At 38.3% G+C, this 17,195-nt stretch overlaps 1 non-coding gene across 1 annotated transcript; it reads left to right on the top strand.

The window, feature by feature from the left end:
- The first annotated feature begins 5,468 nt into the window (after positions 1 to 5,468).
- On the top strand, positions 5,469 to 5,576 carry LOC148550791 (small nucleolar RNA R71). The gene has a single exon (XR_015892822.1). It is a non-coding gene; the product is annotated as a small nucleolar RNA R71 (small nucleolar RNA).
- The last annotated feature ends 11,619 nt before the right edge of the window (positions 5,577 to 17,195 follow it).

The raw sequence follows: 17,195 nt of genomic DNA, 5'->3' as shown, positions 1-17,195 counted from the left end.
GCATTGAAGCTTTCATGTGTAGAGACATTTCCTGGAGTAAAACGCCAGTTTATATGCCAGTTTGGGCGTTTAACTCCAGCTTTTGGGCCAGTTCTGGAGTTAAACGCCAGAATTCTTGAGCTGACTTGGAACGCCTATTTGGGCCATCAAATCTCGGACAAAGTATGGACTATTATATATTGCTGGAAAGCCCAGGATGTCTACTTTCCAACGAAATTGGGTCTCTGTAGCTCCAGAAAATCTACTTTGAGTGCACGGAGGTCAGAATCCAACAGCATCTACAATCCTTTTTCAGCCTCTGAATCAGATTTTTTGCTCAGGTCCCTCAATTTCAGCCAGAAAATACCTGAAATCACAGAAAAACACACAAACTCATAGTAAAGTCTACAAAAGTGATTTTTATTTAAAAAATAATAAAAATATAATAAAAACTAACTAAAATATACTAAAAACATACTAAAAATAATGCAAAAAGCGTATGAATTATCCGCACATCATCCCTCAATTTCAGCCAGAAAATACCTGAAATTACAGAAAAACACACAAACTCATAGTAAAGTCCAAAAAAGTAAATTTTAAATAAAAACTAATAAAAAATATAATAAAAACTAATTAAAATATACTGAAAACATACTAAAAACAATGCCAAAAAGCGTATAAATTATCCGCTCATCACAACACCAAACTTAAATTGTTGCTTGTCCCCAAGCAACTAAAAATCAAATAGGATAAAAATAAGAGAATATACAATGAATTCCAAAAACATCTATGAAGATCAGTATTAATTAGATGAGCGGGGCTTTTAGCTTTTTGCTTCTGAACAGTTTTGGCATCTCACTTTATCCTTTGAAGTTCAGAATGATTGGCATCTATAAGAACTCAGAATCCAGATAGTGTTATTGATTCTCCTAGTTAAGTATGTTGATTTTTGAACACAGCTAATTTATGAGTCTTGGCCGTGGCCCTAAGCACTTTGTTTTCCAGTATTACCACCGAATACATAAATGCCACAGACACATAACTGGGTGAACCTTTTCAGATTGTGACTCAGCTTTGCTAGAGTCCCCAATTAGAGGTATCCAGGGTTCTTAAGCACACTCTTCTTTTTGCTTTGGACCTCGACTTTAACCGCTCAGTCTCAAGTTTTCACTTGACACCTTCACGCCACAAGCACATGGTTAGGGACAGCTTGGTTTAGCCGCTTAGGCCAGGATTTTATTCCTGTGGGCCCTCCTATCCACTGATGCTCAAAGCCTTGGATCCTTTTTATCACCGTTGCCTTTTGGTTTAAAGGGGTATTGGCTTTTTCTGCTTGCTTTTCTTTTTTTTTTTTTTTTTGCAAGCTTTTCACTGCTTTTTCTTGCTTCAAGAATCAATTTTATGATTTTTCAGATCATCAAATAACATTTTTCTTTTTCCTTTCATTCTTTCAAGAGCCAACAATTTTAACATTCATAAACAATCAAATCCAAAAATATGCATTGTTCAAGCATTCATTCAGAAAAACAATAGTATTGCCACCACATCAAGATAATTAAACTGTTTTAAAATTTGAAATTCATGCACTTCTTTTTCTTTTTCAATTAAAAACATTTTTCATTTAAGAAAGGTGATGGATTCATTTTCATAGCTTTAAGGCATAGACACTTAGACACTAATGATCATGTAATAAAGACACAAACATAAATAAACATAAAGCGTAATTTTCGAAAAACAGGAAAATAAAGAACAAGGAAGTTAAAGAACGGGTCCACCTTAGTGATGGCGGCTTGTTCTTCCTCTTGAAGATCTTATGGAGTGCTTGAGCTCCTCAATGTCTCTTCCTCACCTTTGTTGCTCCTCTCTCATGGTTCTTTGATCTTCTCTAATTTCATGGAGGAGGATGGAATGCTCTTGGTGCTCCACCCTTAGTTGTCCCATGTTGGAACTTAATTCTCCTAGGGAGGTGTTGATTTGCTCCCAATAGTTTTGTGGAGGAAGATGCATCCCTTGAGGCATCTCATGAATTTCATGATGAGGAATTTCCTCATGCTCTTGATGAGGTTCTCTTGTTTTCTCCATCCTTTTCTTAGTGATGGGTTTGTCCTCATCAATGAGAATGTCTCCCTCTATGTCAATTCCAACCGAATTGCAAAGATGACAAATGAGATGAGGGAAGGCTAACCTTGCTAAAGGAGAGGACTTGTCCGCCACCTTGTAGAGTTCTTGGGATATAACCTCATGAACTTCCACTTCCTCTCCAATCATGATGCTATGTATCATGATAGCCCGGTCTATAGTAGCTTCGGACCGGTTGCTAGTGGGAATGATTGAGCGTTGGATGAACTCCAACCATCCCCTAGCCATGGGCTTGAGGTCATGCCTTCTTAGTTGAACCGGCTTGCCTCTTGAATCTCTCTTCCATTAAGCGCCCTTTTCACATATGTCCATGAGGACTTGGTCCAACCTTTGATCAAAGTTGACCCTTCTTGTGTATGGGTGTGCATCTCCTTGCATCATAGGCAAGTTGAATGCCAACCTTACATTTTCCGGACTAAAATTTAAGTAATTCCCCCGAACCATTGTAAGCCAATTCTTGGGGTCCGGGTTCACACTTTGATCATGGTTCTTGGTGATCCATGCATTGGCATAGAACTCTTGAACCATTAAAATTCCGACTTGTTGAATGGGGTTGGTGAGAACTTCCCAACCTCTTCTTCGGATCTCATGTCGGATCTCCGGATATTTGCCCTTTTTGAGCTTAAAAGGAACCTCGGGGATCACATTCTTCTTGGCCACAAATTCATAGAAGTGGTCTTGATGCACCCTTGAGAGAAATCTCTCCATCTCCCATGACTCGGAGGTGGAGGCTTTTGCCTTCCCTTTCCTCTTTCTAGAGGTTTCTCCCGCCTTTGGTGCCATAAATGGTTATGGAAAAACAAAAAGCTTTAGCTTTTACCACACCAAACTTAGAAGGTTGCTTGTCCTCGAGCAAAAGAAGAAAGAAGAGAGTAGAAGAAGAAGAAATAGAGGAGATGGAGTGGGCTTTGTGTTTCAGCCAAGGGGGAGAAGTGGTGTTTAGGTTGTGTGAAAATGAGAGAGTGAAGATGGGTTTATATAGGAGTGAGAGGGGTGTGTATGGTTCGGCCATTATGGGTGGGTTTGGGAGGGAAAGTGGTTTGAATTTGGATGGTGAGGTAGGTGGGGTTTTATGAAGGATGGATGTGAGTGGTGAAGAGAATGGTGGGATTTGATAAGTGAGGGGTTTTTGGGGAAGAGGTATTGAGGTGATTGGTGAATGGGTGAAGAAGAGAGAGAGTGGTGGGGTAGGTAGGGATCCTGTGGGGTCCACAGATCCTGAGGTGTCAAGGATATCTCATCCCTGCACTAAGTGGCGTGCAAAACGCCCCTTTCTGCCAATCCTGGCGTTAAATGCCAGGCTGCTGCCCATTTCTGGCGTTTAACGCCAGCTTCTTGCCCATTCCTGGCGTTAAACGCCAGTCTGGTGCCCTTTTCTGGCATTAAACGCCCAGAATGGTGCCAGACTGGGCGTTTAACGCCCATTCTGCTACCTTTACTGGCGTTTAAATGCCAGTAACTGTCTCCTCCAGGGTGTTCTATTTTTCATTCTATTTTTCAATTTGTTTTTGCTTTTTCGATTGTTTTTGTGACTTCACATGATCATCAACCTACAGAAAACATAAAATAACAATAGAAAATAGAAAATTATCATAGAATAGTAATGATTGGGTTGCCTCCCAACAAGCGCTTCTTTAATGTCAATAGCTTGACAGTGGGCTCTCATGGAGCCTCACAGATATTTAGAGCAATGTTGGAACCTCCAACACCAAACTTAGAGTTTGAATGTGGGGGTTCAACACCAAACTTAGAGTTTGTTTGTGGTCTCCCAACACCAAACTTAGAGTCTGACTGTGGGGGCTCTGTTTGACTCTGTATTGAGAGAAGCTCTTCATGCTTCCTCTCCATGGTTACAGAGGGATATCCTTGAGCTTTAAACACAAGGGAGTCTTCATTCACTTGAATGATCAATTCTCCTCTGTCAACATCAATCACAGCCTTTGCTGTGGCTAGGAAGGGTCTGCCAAGGATGATGGATTCATCTATACACTTCCTAGTTTCTAGTATTATGAAATCAGTAGGGATGTAATGGTCTTCAACCTTTACCAAGACATCCTCTACAAGTCCATAAGCTTGTTTCTTTGAATTGTCTGCCATCTCTAGTGAGATTCTTACAGCTTGTACCTTAATGATCCCTAGCTTCTCCATTACAGAGAGAGGCATAAGGTTTATGCTTGACCCTAGGTCACACAGAGCCTTCTCAAAGGTCATGGTGCCTATGGTACAAGGGATTGAGAACTTTCCAGTGTCCTGTCTCTTTTGAGGTAATCTCTGCCTAGTCAAGTCATCCAGTTCTTTGATGAGCAATGGAGGTTCATTCTCCCAAGTCTCATTACCAAATAACTTGTCATTTAGCTTCATGATTGCTCCAAGGTACTTAGCAACTTGCTCTTCAGTGACATCTTCATCCTCTTCAGAGGAAGAATACTCATCAGAGCTCATGAATGGCAAAAGTAAATTTAATGGAATCTCTATGATCTTAGAATGAGCCTCAGATTCCCATGGTTCCTCATTAGGGAACTCCATGGAGGTCAGTGGGCGTCCATTGAGGTCTTCCTCAGTGGGAATCACTGCCTCTTCCTCCTCTCCATGTTCGGCCATGTGAGATCTGGTTATGGTCTTGCACTCTCTTTTTGGATTCTCTTCTGTATTGCTTGGGAGAGTGCTAGGAGGGAGTTCAGTAATTTTCTTACTTAGCTGACCCAATTGTGCCTCCAATTTTCAGTCATGAAACTTTGAGTGGTTTTGATTAGATCAGAGACAATGGTTGTTAAGTCAGAGGGGTTTTGCTTAGAATTCTTTGTCTGTTGCTGAGAAGATGATGGAAAAGGCGTACTATTGCTAAACCTGTTTCTTCCACCATTATTGTTGTTGAAACCTTGTTGAGGTCTCTGTTGATCCTTCCATGAGAGATTTGGATGATTTCTCCATGAAGGATTATAGGTGTTTCCATAGGATTCTCCCATGTAATTCACCTCTTCCATTGCTGGGTTCTCAGGATCATAAGCTTCTTCTTCAGAGGAAGCTTCCTTAGTACTGCCTGTTGCTGCTTGCATTTCAGAAAGACTCTGGGAAATCATATTGACTTGTTGGGTCAATATTTTATTCTGAGCCAATATGGCATTCAGAGTATCAATCTCAATAACTCCCTTCTTCTGAGTTGTCCCATTATTCACAGGATTCCTTTCAGAAGTGTACATGAATTGGTTATTTGCAACCATTTCACTGAGTTCTTGAGCTTCTGCAGGCGTCTTCTTCATATGAAGAGATCCTCCAGCAGAGCTATCCAATGACATCTTGGATAGTTCAGACAGACCATCATAGAAGATTCCTATGATGCTCCATTCTGAAAGCATGTCAGAAGGGCACCTTCTGATCAATTGCTTATATCTCTCCCAAGCTTCATAGAGGGACTCATCATCCTTCTGTCTAAAGGTTTGGACTTCTACTCTAAGCTTACTCAATTTTTGAGGTGGAAAGAACTTTTCCAAGAAGGCATTGACTAGCTTTTCCCAAGAGTTCAGGCTTTCCTTAGGTTGTGAATCCAACCATGTTCTAGCTCTGTCTCTTACAGCAAAAGGAAAGAGCATAAGTCTGTAGACTTCAGGTTCAACCCCATTGGTCTTGACAGTGTCACAGATTTGCAAGAACTCAGCTAAGAACTAATGAGGATCTTCCAATGGAAGTCCATGAAACTTGCAATTTTGTTGCATTAGAGAAACTAATTGAGGCTTAAGCTCAAAGTTGTTTGCTCCAATGGCAGGGATTGAGATGCTTCTCCCATAGAAATCAGGAGTAGGTGCAGTAAAGTCACCAAGCACTTTCCGTGTATTGTTGGCATTGTTGTTGCTTTCGAATGCCATGGTTTCTTCTTCTTTGAAAAGCTCTGTTAGGCCCTCTAGAGAGAGTTGTGTTTTGGTTTCTCTTAGCTTTCTCTTCAAGGTCCTTTCAGGTTCAGGATCAGCTTCAACAAGAATGCTTTTATCTTTGCTCCTGCTCATATGAAAGAGAAGAGAACAAGAAAGTATGGAATCCTCTATGTCACAGTATAGAGATTCCTTGAAGTGTCAGAAGAAAAGAAGAATAGAAAGAGGAGGTGGAGAAGAGGGAATTCGAACTTTATCAAGAGGGACAGAGTTCGAATTGCACCTTGATGAGGAGTCTTAGTCCCTTAAATAGAAGGATGTGAAAAGAGGGAAAGAATTTTCAAAAATAAATTAAAAAGATTTTGAAATAATTAAAAAGAAATTTGAAAATTTGATTGAGATTTTCGAAAACTAAGATTGGGAAAGAAATCAAGTGATTTTTTTTGAAAAAGATTTTGAAATCTGAAATTTAAAAAGATATGATTGAAAATTAATTTTGAGAAAGGGTGTGATTGAAAAGATATGATTGAGAAGATATGATTGAAAATCAAATTAAAAAGAGAAAGTTTTGAAACTAAAGTTGATTACTTGACTAACAAGAAATTAGAAGATATGATTCTAAAATTTAAAATTTGATCCTTTCTTTATAGGCAAGTAACAACTTGAAAATTTTTGACATAAATCTTGAATTGAAGCAAGGATTTTTGAAAATAGTAAAAATAAATATAAAATAGAAAGAAATTGATTTTGAAAGAGATATGATTGAAAAGATATGATTTGAAAAAGATTTGATTTTGAAAAATTATGAAAACTTGAAAAAATGTGAATTAAAAACAAAATCTTCCCTCTAGTGTCATCCTAGTGTTAAACACCCAGAATGGTGCCCATTCTGGCATTTAACGCCCAAATCTCTACCTTTTTGGGCGTTAAACGCCCAGCCAGGTACCCTGGCTGGCGTTTAAACGCCAGTTTTCCTTCTTCACTGGGCGTTTTGAACGCCCAGCTTTTTCTGTTTGATTCCTCTGCTGAATGTTCTGAATCTTCAATTCTCTGTATTATTGACTTGAAAAGACATAGTTTTAAAAAATATTTTTGAATTTTTGATGATGGGAATCAATAAAAAATGCAACTAAGATCAAATAAACAATGCAAGCAAGATACCAAACTTAAAAGTTTGTATACTAAGGACTATAACAATGTAAAAATGCATGTAAGAAACAACAAAACATACAAAACAAGAGAATTTGAAGATCAAAGCAATGAAATCATCAAGAACAACTTGAAGATCAATGAAGAACAATATGTATAAATTTTTGAAAATTAGAAGGATAAAGACATGCAATTGACACCAAACTTAAAATTAGACAATAGACTGAAACAAGAAACAGAAAATATTTTTGGTTTTATGATTTTAAAATTTTTTTGTATTTTTTTCGAAAATTATATAGAAAATAAAATAAAGAGAATCAAAACTTCTAATAAGAATTCCAGGAATCATGCAATGTTAGTCTAAAGCTTCAGTCTAAAAAGATTAGACATGTTTGGCCAAGCTTCAGTAGGACATTACATTCAATAGCTAAATTGATGAAAATCAATCAGCTTTTGTGATGATAAGAACATCACCTTGAAACTCTAGAAATTCATTCTTAAAAATTCTGAAAAAAAAATACCTAATCTAAGCAACAAGATGAACCGTCAGTTGTCCAAACTCGAACAATCCCCGGCAACGGCGCCAAAAACTTGGTGCACGAAATTGTGATCATCAACAATGGCGCCAAAGGCTTGGAGCTCTCAAACATGCATAACTCTTTGTCACAATTCCGCACAACTAACCAGCAAGTGCACTGGGTCGTCCAAGTAATAAACCATACGTGAGTAAGGATCGATCCCACAGAGATTGTCGGCTTGAAGCAAGCTATGATCATCTTGTAAATTTCAGTCAGGTGGATTCAAATGGTTATGGAGTTTAAGGTGATGAAAATAAACATAAAATAAAGATAGAGATACTTATGTAATTCATTGGTGGATTTCAGATAAGCGTATGAAGATGCTTTGTTCCCCTTGAACCTCTGCTTTCCTATTGCCTTCTTCCAATCATTCATACTCCTTTCCATGGCAAGCTTTATATTGGGCATCACTGTTGTCAATGGCTACATCCCATCCTATCAGTGAAAATGGTCCTGATGCTCTGTCACAACATCGGCTAATCAGCTGTCGGTTCTCAATCATGTCGGAATAGGATCCATTGATCCTTTTGCGTCTGTCACACACCCCACAATCGCGAGTTTGAAGCTCGTCACAGTCATCCCTTCCTAGATCCTACTCGGAATACCACAGACAAGGTTTAGACACTCCGGATCTCAGGAATGGCCGCCAATAATTCTAGCCTATACCACGAAGGTTCCAATCTTAGATTAGAAACCCAAGAGATACGCATTCAAGCCATTGCTAATAGAACAGAGGTGGTTGTCAGGCACATGTTCATAGGTGAGAATGATGATGAGTGTCACAGATCATCACATTAATCAAGTTAAAGAACGAATGAATATCTTGGAGAAGAAATAGACTTGAGTTGAATAGAAAAACAATAGTACTTTGTATTAATTCATGAAGAACAGCAGAGCTCCACACCTTAATCTATGGTGTGTAGAAACTCTACCGTTGAGAATACATAAGAACAAGGTCTAGGCATGGCTGTGAGGCCAGCCCCAAATGTGAAAATGTCTATCAAAGTCTGAGTAAAAGATAGATGAAAATACAATAGCAAAGGGTCCTATTTATAGAAAACTAGTAGCCTAGGGTTACAGAAATAGGTAATTAATGCATAAATCTTCTTCCAGACCCACTTGGTGTGTGCTTGGGCTGAGCGTTGAAGCATTTTCGTGTAGTGACTTTTCTTGGAGTTAAACGCTAGCTTTTGTGCCAGTTTGGGCATTTAACTCCAGCTTTTGTGCCAGTTTTGGAGTTAAACGCCAGAATTCTTGAGCTGACTTGAAACGCCTGTTTGGGCCATCAAATCTTGGGCAAAGTATAGACTATTATATATTGCTGGAAAGCCCAGAATATCTACTTTCCAACGCAATTGAGAGCATACCAATTGAGTTTCTGTAGCTCTAAAAAATCCACTTTGAGTGCAAGAAGGTCAGAATCCAACAGCATCTGCAGTCCTTTTTCAGCCTCTGAATCAGATTTTTGCTCAGGTCCCTCAAATTCAGCCAGAAAATACCTGAAATTACAGAAAAATATACAAACTCATAGTAAAGTCCAGAAAAGTGAATTTTAAATAAAAACTAATAAAAAATATAATAAAAACTAATTAAAATATACTGAAAACATACTAAAAACAATGCCAAAAAGCATATAAATTATCCGCTCATCAAAGACACCAAACTTAAAAATTGACAAGATAAAATATTTTTTATTTTTATGATTTTATAAATTTTTTTTGTGATTTTGCAAAAATCATATGGAAAAGAGAGTAAAGAGATTCAAAACTTTTAATAAGAATTCCAGGAATCATGCAATATTAGTCTAAAGCTTCAGCAGGACATTACATTCAGCAGCTAAATTGATGAGAATCAATCAGCTTTTGTGACGATAAGAACATCACCTTGAAACTCTAGAATTCATTCTTAAAAATAAAAAGAAAAGTACCTAATCTAAGCAATAAGATGAACCGTCAATTGTCCAAACTCGAACAATCCCCGGCAACGGCGCCAAAAACTTGGTGCACAAAATTGTGATCATCAACAATAGCGCCAAAGGACTTGGTGCTCTCAAACGTGAATCACACTTTGTCACAATTCCGTACAACTAACCAGCAAGTGCACTGGGTCCTCCAAGTAATTAACCTTACGTGAGTAAGGGTCGATCCCACGGAGACTGTCGGCTTGAAGCAAGCTATGGTCATCTTATAAATCTCAGTCAGGCGGATTCAAATGGTGATGGAGAGTTGATAATTAAAAGATAAATACAACATAAAATAAAGATAGAGATAGAGATACTTATGTAATTCATTGGTAGGAATTTCAGATAAGCGTATGAAGATGCTTTGTTCCTCCTGAACCTCTGATTTCCTATTGCCTTCTTCCAATCATTCATACTCCTTTCCATGGCAAGCTTTATGTTGGGCATCACCTTGTCAATGGCTACTTCCCGTCCTCTCAGTGAAAATGTTCAACGCACGCTGTCACCGCACGGCTAATCATCTGTCGGTTCTCGATCATGTTGGAATAGGATCCATTGATCCTTTTGCGTCTGTCACACGCCCAACAATTGCGAGTTTGAAGCTCGTCACAGTCATCCCTTCCCAGATCCTACTCAGAATACCACAGACAAGGTTTAGAGGTTCCGGATCTCAGGAATGACCGCCAATAATTCTAGCCTATACCACGAAGGTTCCAATCTTAGATTAAAAACCCAAGAGATACACATTCAAGCTTGTTTGCATGTAGAACGGAAGTGGTTGTCAGTCACGCGTTCATAGGTGAGAATGGTGATGAGTGTCACATAATCATCACATTAATCATGTTCTTGGGTGCGAATGAATATCTTGGAGAAGAAATAGACTTGAGTTGAATAGAAAAACAATAGTACTTGTATTAATTCATGAAGAACAGCAGAGCTCCACACCTTAATCTATGGTGTGTAGAAACTCCACCGTTGAAAATACAAAAGTGATAATGGAGGTTATTGGCTTCGGCCCCAGAGAGGGAACCAGAAGAACCAAGATGAAAATATAATAGTAAAAGATCCTATTTATAGAGAACTAGTATCCTAGGGTTTACAGAAATAAGTAATTAATGCAGAAATCTTCTTCCAGGCCCACTTGGTGTGTGCTTGGGCTGAGCATTGAAGCTTTCACATGTAGAGACTTTTTTTGGAGTTAAACACCAGCTTTTGTGCCAGTTTGGGTGTTTAACTCCAGCTTTTGTGCCAGTTCTGGCGTTAAACGCCAAAATTCTTGAGCTGACTTGGAACGCCAGTTTGGGCCATAAAAACTTGGGCAAAGTATAAACTATTATATATTGCTGGAAAGCCCAGGATGTCTACTTTCCAACGCAATTGAGAGCGCCCCAATTAGGCTTCTGTAGCTCCAGAAAATCTACTTTGAGTGCAAGGAGATCAGAATCCAACAGCATCTGCAGTCCTTTTTCAGCCTCTGAATCTGATTTTTGCTCAGGTCCCTCAATTTCAGCCAGAAAATACCTGAAATCACAGAAAAATACACAAACTCATAGTAAAGTCCAGAAATATAATTTTTATTTAAAAACTAATAAAAACATAATAAAAACTAACTAAAATATACTATAAACATATTAAAAACAATGCCAAAAAGCGTATAAATTATCCGCTCATAAGAATCCCAGGTCGTCTCCCAACGATTTGACAAAAGAGTGTTATTTTATTAGTCAGGAGTTTTCCGAGAATTTTTAAGAGTTGGAGAACAGGAAATTAAATGATTGTAATTTAAGGTAATGAAATTCAACGAGAGAATTTATATAATCAATTAAAAGCCTTGACCGGGGGTAGATTAATTAGAAGTTCTATCCTTGTTGGATTTTTCCAAGTGTAATAGTAAGAGGTTATTGTTCTGCTTGGTCATCCTTTGCTGAAGTAAGGAAAGTCAAGCAACTAACTAACCAACTCTAAATCCCAAGTCCTAATCCTCTCCTTAGGAAGGATTAGAGTCAGAGACTAGAGAGTTAGCCAACAATTTCTAATTTAACTAATCACTTGAGCATTTCAATTCTAGGGTCTCCTTTTAAATCAACCCCCAGGTCAAGTTGGGAGTCTACTCCATTGACATAAAAATTACTTGCACAGAATTAAAAAGAGAATAAAAGGAAGACATGATAAAGAATAATTGAAAACTAATTAAAAGTAAAAATGGTTCTTTGCATTTATAAATCCCAAAATGCAACATACGTATCTGAACAGAGTTAATAAATAATCAAAGGAGTAAAGGAATAAGAAAGCAAACTAGAATGATGGAAGCTTCAACGGAGGTAATGACTATTCTCAATATCCAAAGCAAAGGCATAAAAACTAGAAATCTATAAATGTGAAGAAAACCTAGAGGAAGAGTGATTTCTCTCTAAGATTCAAAAACTAAAACTAAAAACTATGCTAATGAGAATGTGTGTTGAGTCTCTGCTTGTCCTCTGGCTCTAGTCTGTGTTTCTGAGCCGAAAACTGGATCCAAACTTGGCCCAAAATCGCCCCCAGCGTTTTCTATCATTTCTGCAGGTCGTGCATGTCACGTACGCGTCAGTCACGCGTACGCGTCGCTGGTCATCTTTGCGTGTCACGCGTACGCGTCAAGCACGCGCGCGCGTTGCCGTGCAAAACTCCAATCCACGCGTACGTGTCAGGTACGCGCACGCGTTGATCCTCGCTGGTTGTCTCTTTTATTTCTTGTGTTCCTTCCATTTTTGCAAGCTTCCTCTCCATCCTCTAAGCCATTCCTGCCTTATAAAGCCTGAAAACACTGAACACAAATCACGGTATTGAATGGTATAAAGAGGAATTAAAATACACAAATTAAAGGCTTAGGAAGCAAGTTTTCAACCATAGAACAAAACTAAGAAGGAATTGTAAAACCATGTAATTTGTATGAATAAATGTGCAAAGACTTGATAAAATAACTCAATTGAGCACAAGATAAACCATAAAATAATGGTTTATCAGTCTTCTTAGGTCTTCCTCTGCCTTTTACCCCTTGTCCATCCTCCATCTCATCCACCCTCCTGACTGGGTGCTCTGTCGGTCTTCTTCTCACATGTTCAAACCACCTGAGACGCAATTCTACTATCTTTTTCACAATTGGTCCTACTACAACTCTCTCCCTTATATCTTTGTTTCTTATTTTATCCAATAGCATATGACCGCTCATCTATCTCAACATCTTCATCTCTGCCACACTTAGCTTATGTTCATGCTTCCCTTTGGCCACCCAGCACTCTGTATCATAAAGCATAGCCGGTCTTATAGCAGTGCGGTATAATTTACCTTTAAGTTTTAAAGGCACTTTTTGTCGCATATAAAACCAGATGCACTCCGCCATTTGGACCAACCTGCTTGGATTCTATGATTTACATCCTGTTCAATCTCTCCATTATCCTGTATGATGTACCCAAGATACTTAAAACTTTTAATTTTTCGTAGGATGTTTTCTCCAATCTTCACCTCTATATTAGGGTTTTCCCTTCGCAGACTGAACTTGCATTCCATATATTCCGTCTTGCTGCAGCTTATGCGCAGACCATACACTTCCAGAGCTTCTCTCCATAAGTCCAACTTCTTATTTAGGTCTTCCATTGACTCTCCCATAAGGATGATATCATTGGCAAAAAGCATGTACCATGGAACAGGCTCTTGGATGTACTCTGTGAGTACTTCCAAGACTAATGTGAAAAGGTATGGACTTAAGAAAGATCCTTGGTGTAATCTTAGACCAATAGAAAATTCCTCTGTCACACCATCTTGAGTATTTACACTTGTTGTGGCCCATCATACATGTCTTTAATTGCATGAATATATGCGATCCTTACTCTCTTCTTTTCTAAAATCTTCCATAAGACCTTCCTTGGCACCCTATCGTATGATTTTTCCAAATCAATAAACACCATATATAGATCCCTTTTATTACTACAATACCTCTCCATCATCCTTCTTAACAAGTATATTGCTTTGGTGGTGGATCTACCTGGCATAAAACCAAATTGGTTCTCTATTACTTGTGTCTCTTTTCTCAACCTCCGTTCTATCACCCTTTCCCATAACCTTATGGTATGGCTCATGAGCTTGAACCCTCTATAATTTTTACAACTTTGTATATCCCCTTATTCTTGTAGATAGGTACCAAAGTGCTCTTTCTCCACTCATCAGGCATCTTCTTTTACCTTAAAATCTCATTAAAAAGCTTAGTTAACCAATTGATACTTTTTTTCTCTAAGGCCCTTCAAAACATCAATCGGAATATTATCAAGTCCTACCGCCCTGCTATTTTTCATCTGCTTTAGAGCCTCTTTTACCTCAAAGTCTCGAATCTTTCGGTAGTAGTCAAAGTTTTGATCTTCTTTCCTTGTGCATAATCGACCAAGGCTCGGAAGAGTCATATGCCCTTCATTAAATAACTCGTAGAAATAGCTCTTCCACCTTTTTTTAATCTTCTATTCTTGAGCCAACACCTCTCCGTCTTTATCCTTTATGCACTTAACCTGATCCAAATCTTTTGTATATAACTAGTTTTAATATTTTGGATTTCACTAAATAAATATAGTAGTTATTTTAAATATTTTAACCTTTTAGATCTCACTAAATAAATATAGTACTTATTTTAAAAAAATTATATTAGAATATTAAGATTTAACAAGTGATCCCACAAATCAATTTTTCAATTATTGAGTTCTATGGTGCGCGAAATTAAACTTCACACAACTGAACCGACAAGTGCAACGGGTCGTCCAAGTAATACCTCAGATAAGTGAGGGTCGTATCCCACAGAGATTGTCGAATTGAGCAAGCAATGACTATCTTGTAGATCTTAGTCAGGCGATTATAAAAGTTGGTTGTTTCTTGAACGCATAAATAAAAAGTAAAGGAAACGAAATACCATATTAGTGTAAGCAATGATAGAGATTCAGGTAAGGCTTCGGAGATGCATATTCTTTCTGGATTAACTTTTCTCACTGTCTACTTCAATAACGAATGATTCATTCAATGGTAGCCATAATTGACTAACTCATGTAGCATCCTCATCAAGTTAGTCTTTTCTAAACCGTAGTAGTCCACCATATTCGAGCAACTCATGTAGCATCCTCATCAAGTTAACTCATGGCTTTCCACTGCAGCCGAAGGTGAAGCACTAAGCAATCCACTCCTCTTCGCGATCCTACTCAAAATGCCACAAACAAAGTCATGTCTTCCGGATCAGGGAACGCTGCTTCTCAGACTCTAGCCTTAGCGCCATAGAGATCTCAGTAACCCACAGTTAATGGAATTTTATGTCACTTATCCAAAGTCGCCCAGGCACGCTCCTGGAATCCACAATACACTCTCTAGCTGTGGTTCAATTCTATCCAGGCTAGGACTCACACGGAACCCATGTAGAACAAGGATGATTGTCACGGGTCATCCTCAATTCATGAGATGAAGAACGAAAGTACACAAGAGAATGGAATCAAATGTGTATTGAGATAGAAATAGTAATATTATTAATCCACGAGAATCAATAGAGCTCCTAACCCTAACTTAGGAGGTTTAGTTGCTCATAACTTACAGAAAGTAATAGTGAAAATGTATGAATGGAAAAAGATCTCTAACATGGGTGATCCTTGTTCTATATATAATAACCTAATAGCTAAGAAGTACACAAAGTATGATAGACTAGACTAGAGGTGCGAAAGTCCATCCTTGGGCCCACTTTGGTTGAGTACTTGGGCTGAGCTTGGCATCTAATTTGAGGGATAGATGGTGAACCACGCTGCCTTGCTTCTTGATGGGTGTTGAATGCCCCAAAGGGGGTAATTGGACGTTCAACGCTGACTTGGGTTCCTTTTGGGGCGTTGAAAGCCAGAAAAGGGGTAGTTCATTGGCGTTCAACGCCCAATATGGGCAAGCTTCTCCGAAGAAAAATATAGACTATTATATATTGCTAAAAAGCTATAAAAGTTATCTTTCCAACGCCATTGAGAATGTGTCATTTGGACCTCTGTAGCTCTAGAAATACTCGTTTGAGTGCATGGAGGTCAGAATCTGACAGCATCTGCTACGCTTTCTTTGCCTCTGAATCAAATTTTGCCAAAACTCCTCAATTTCATCCAGAAATTATCTGAAATTATCAGAAAACACAACAACTCAAAGTAGAATCCAAAAATGTAAATTTTTCACTAAAAGCTATGAAAATATAATAAAACTTAAACAAAATATAACCAAAACAATATAAAATATCCGCTCATCAGAACACCAAACTTAAACTATTGCTTGTCCCCAAGTAATCAAAAATAGAGTAGGATTAAAAAGAAGAGAAAGAGACAATAAATCTCAGAGTTTTCAATGAAGCTCAGTTCCAATTGATGAGCGGGGCTAGTGGCTATTCACTTCTGAATAGTTTTGGCATCTCACTTTCCTTTGAATTAGCTCAGAAGTATTGACATCTTTAGGAACTCAGAATTTGGATAATATTATTGACTCTCTTAGTTTTATTCTTTCTTGATTCTTGAACACAGCTTCTTTTTTAGTCTTGGCCGTGACCCTAAGCATTTTGTTTTCCCATATTACTACTGGATACATAAACGCCACAGACACTTATCTGGGTGAACCCCTTAGGATTGTAATTCAGCTTTGCTAGAATTCCCAGACAGTGGTGTCCAGAGTTCTTAGACACACACTTTTGCTTTGGATCACGACTTTAACTGCTCAGTCTCAAGCTTTTCACTTGACACCTTCACACCACAAGCATTTAGTTAAGGGAAGCAGCTCATTTGAACTTTTTAGGCCAAGATTTTGTCTTTAGACCCTCCTAACCATTGATGCTCAAAGCCTTGGACCCTTACTCTTGCCTTTTGGTTTAAAGAGCTATTGGCTTTTTCTCTTTCTTTTTCTTGCTTTTCTTTCTTTCTCTTTTTTTTTTTTTGCTGTTTCTTTCTCTTTTCCTTTTTTTTTCTTTTTGCTACTTTTTCTTGCTTCAAGAATCAAATTTTTTTAGATTTTTCAGATCACCAATAATACTTCTCCCTTTCCATCATTCTTTCAAGAGACAATACACTCAACTCTAATATCAAATATGCACTATTAATTCATGCATTCAGAAAGTAAAAGCAAGGCCACCACATCAAATAATTGGACTACTCTTATTATATAACTCGAAATAATTATGTATCTCACTTTGTGGAGGGGGAGAGGGATTCGGCCAAGTGGGGGTTATTGTGGATGAGGTGTGGGTTTGAAGGGTTGTATGATGGGGTATTTATAGGGGTGGGTTAGGGTTTAAATTTGAAATGGGTTAGTGGGAGTTGATAGATGGGAGTGATGAAGGATTTTGGGAAAAGAAAAAGGTGATGTGGATGTGATTGGTTGAGGGTGTATGGGGAAGAGTGTATGTGGGAAAGAGAGAAAGTAAGAGAGAGAGGAAGGTGGGGTAGGTGGAGATTCTATGGGATCCACTGATCCTGAGAGGCTAGGAAATTCGAATTTCTTACCCCATTG

This window comes from Arachis ipaensis, chromosome B7, assembly GCF_059453495.1.
Source record: "Arachis ipaensis isolate K30076 ecotype BB chromosome B7, ASM5945349v1, whole genome shotgun sequence".
NCBI lineage: Eukaryota > Viridiplantae > Streptophyta > Magnoliopsida > Fabales > Fabaceae > Arachis > Arachis ipaensis.
Note: the sequence above shows the minus strand (reverse complement) of the source record. Positions and strands in the feature narration are given on the sequence as shown.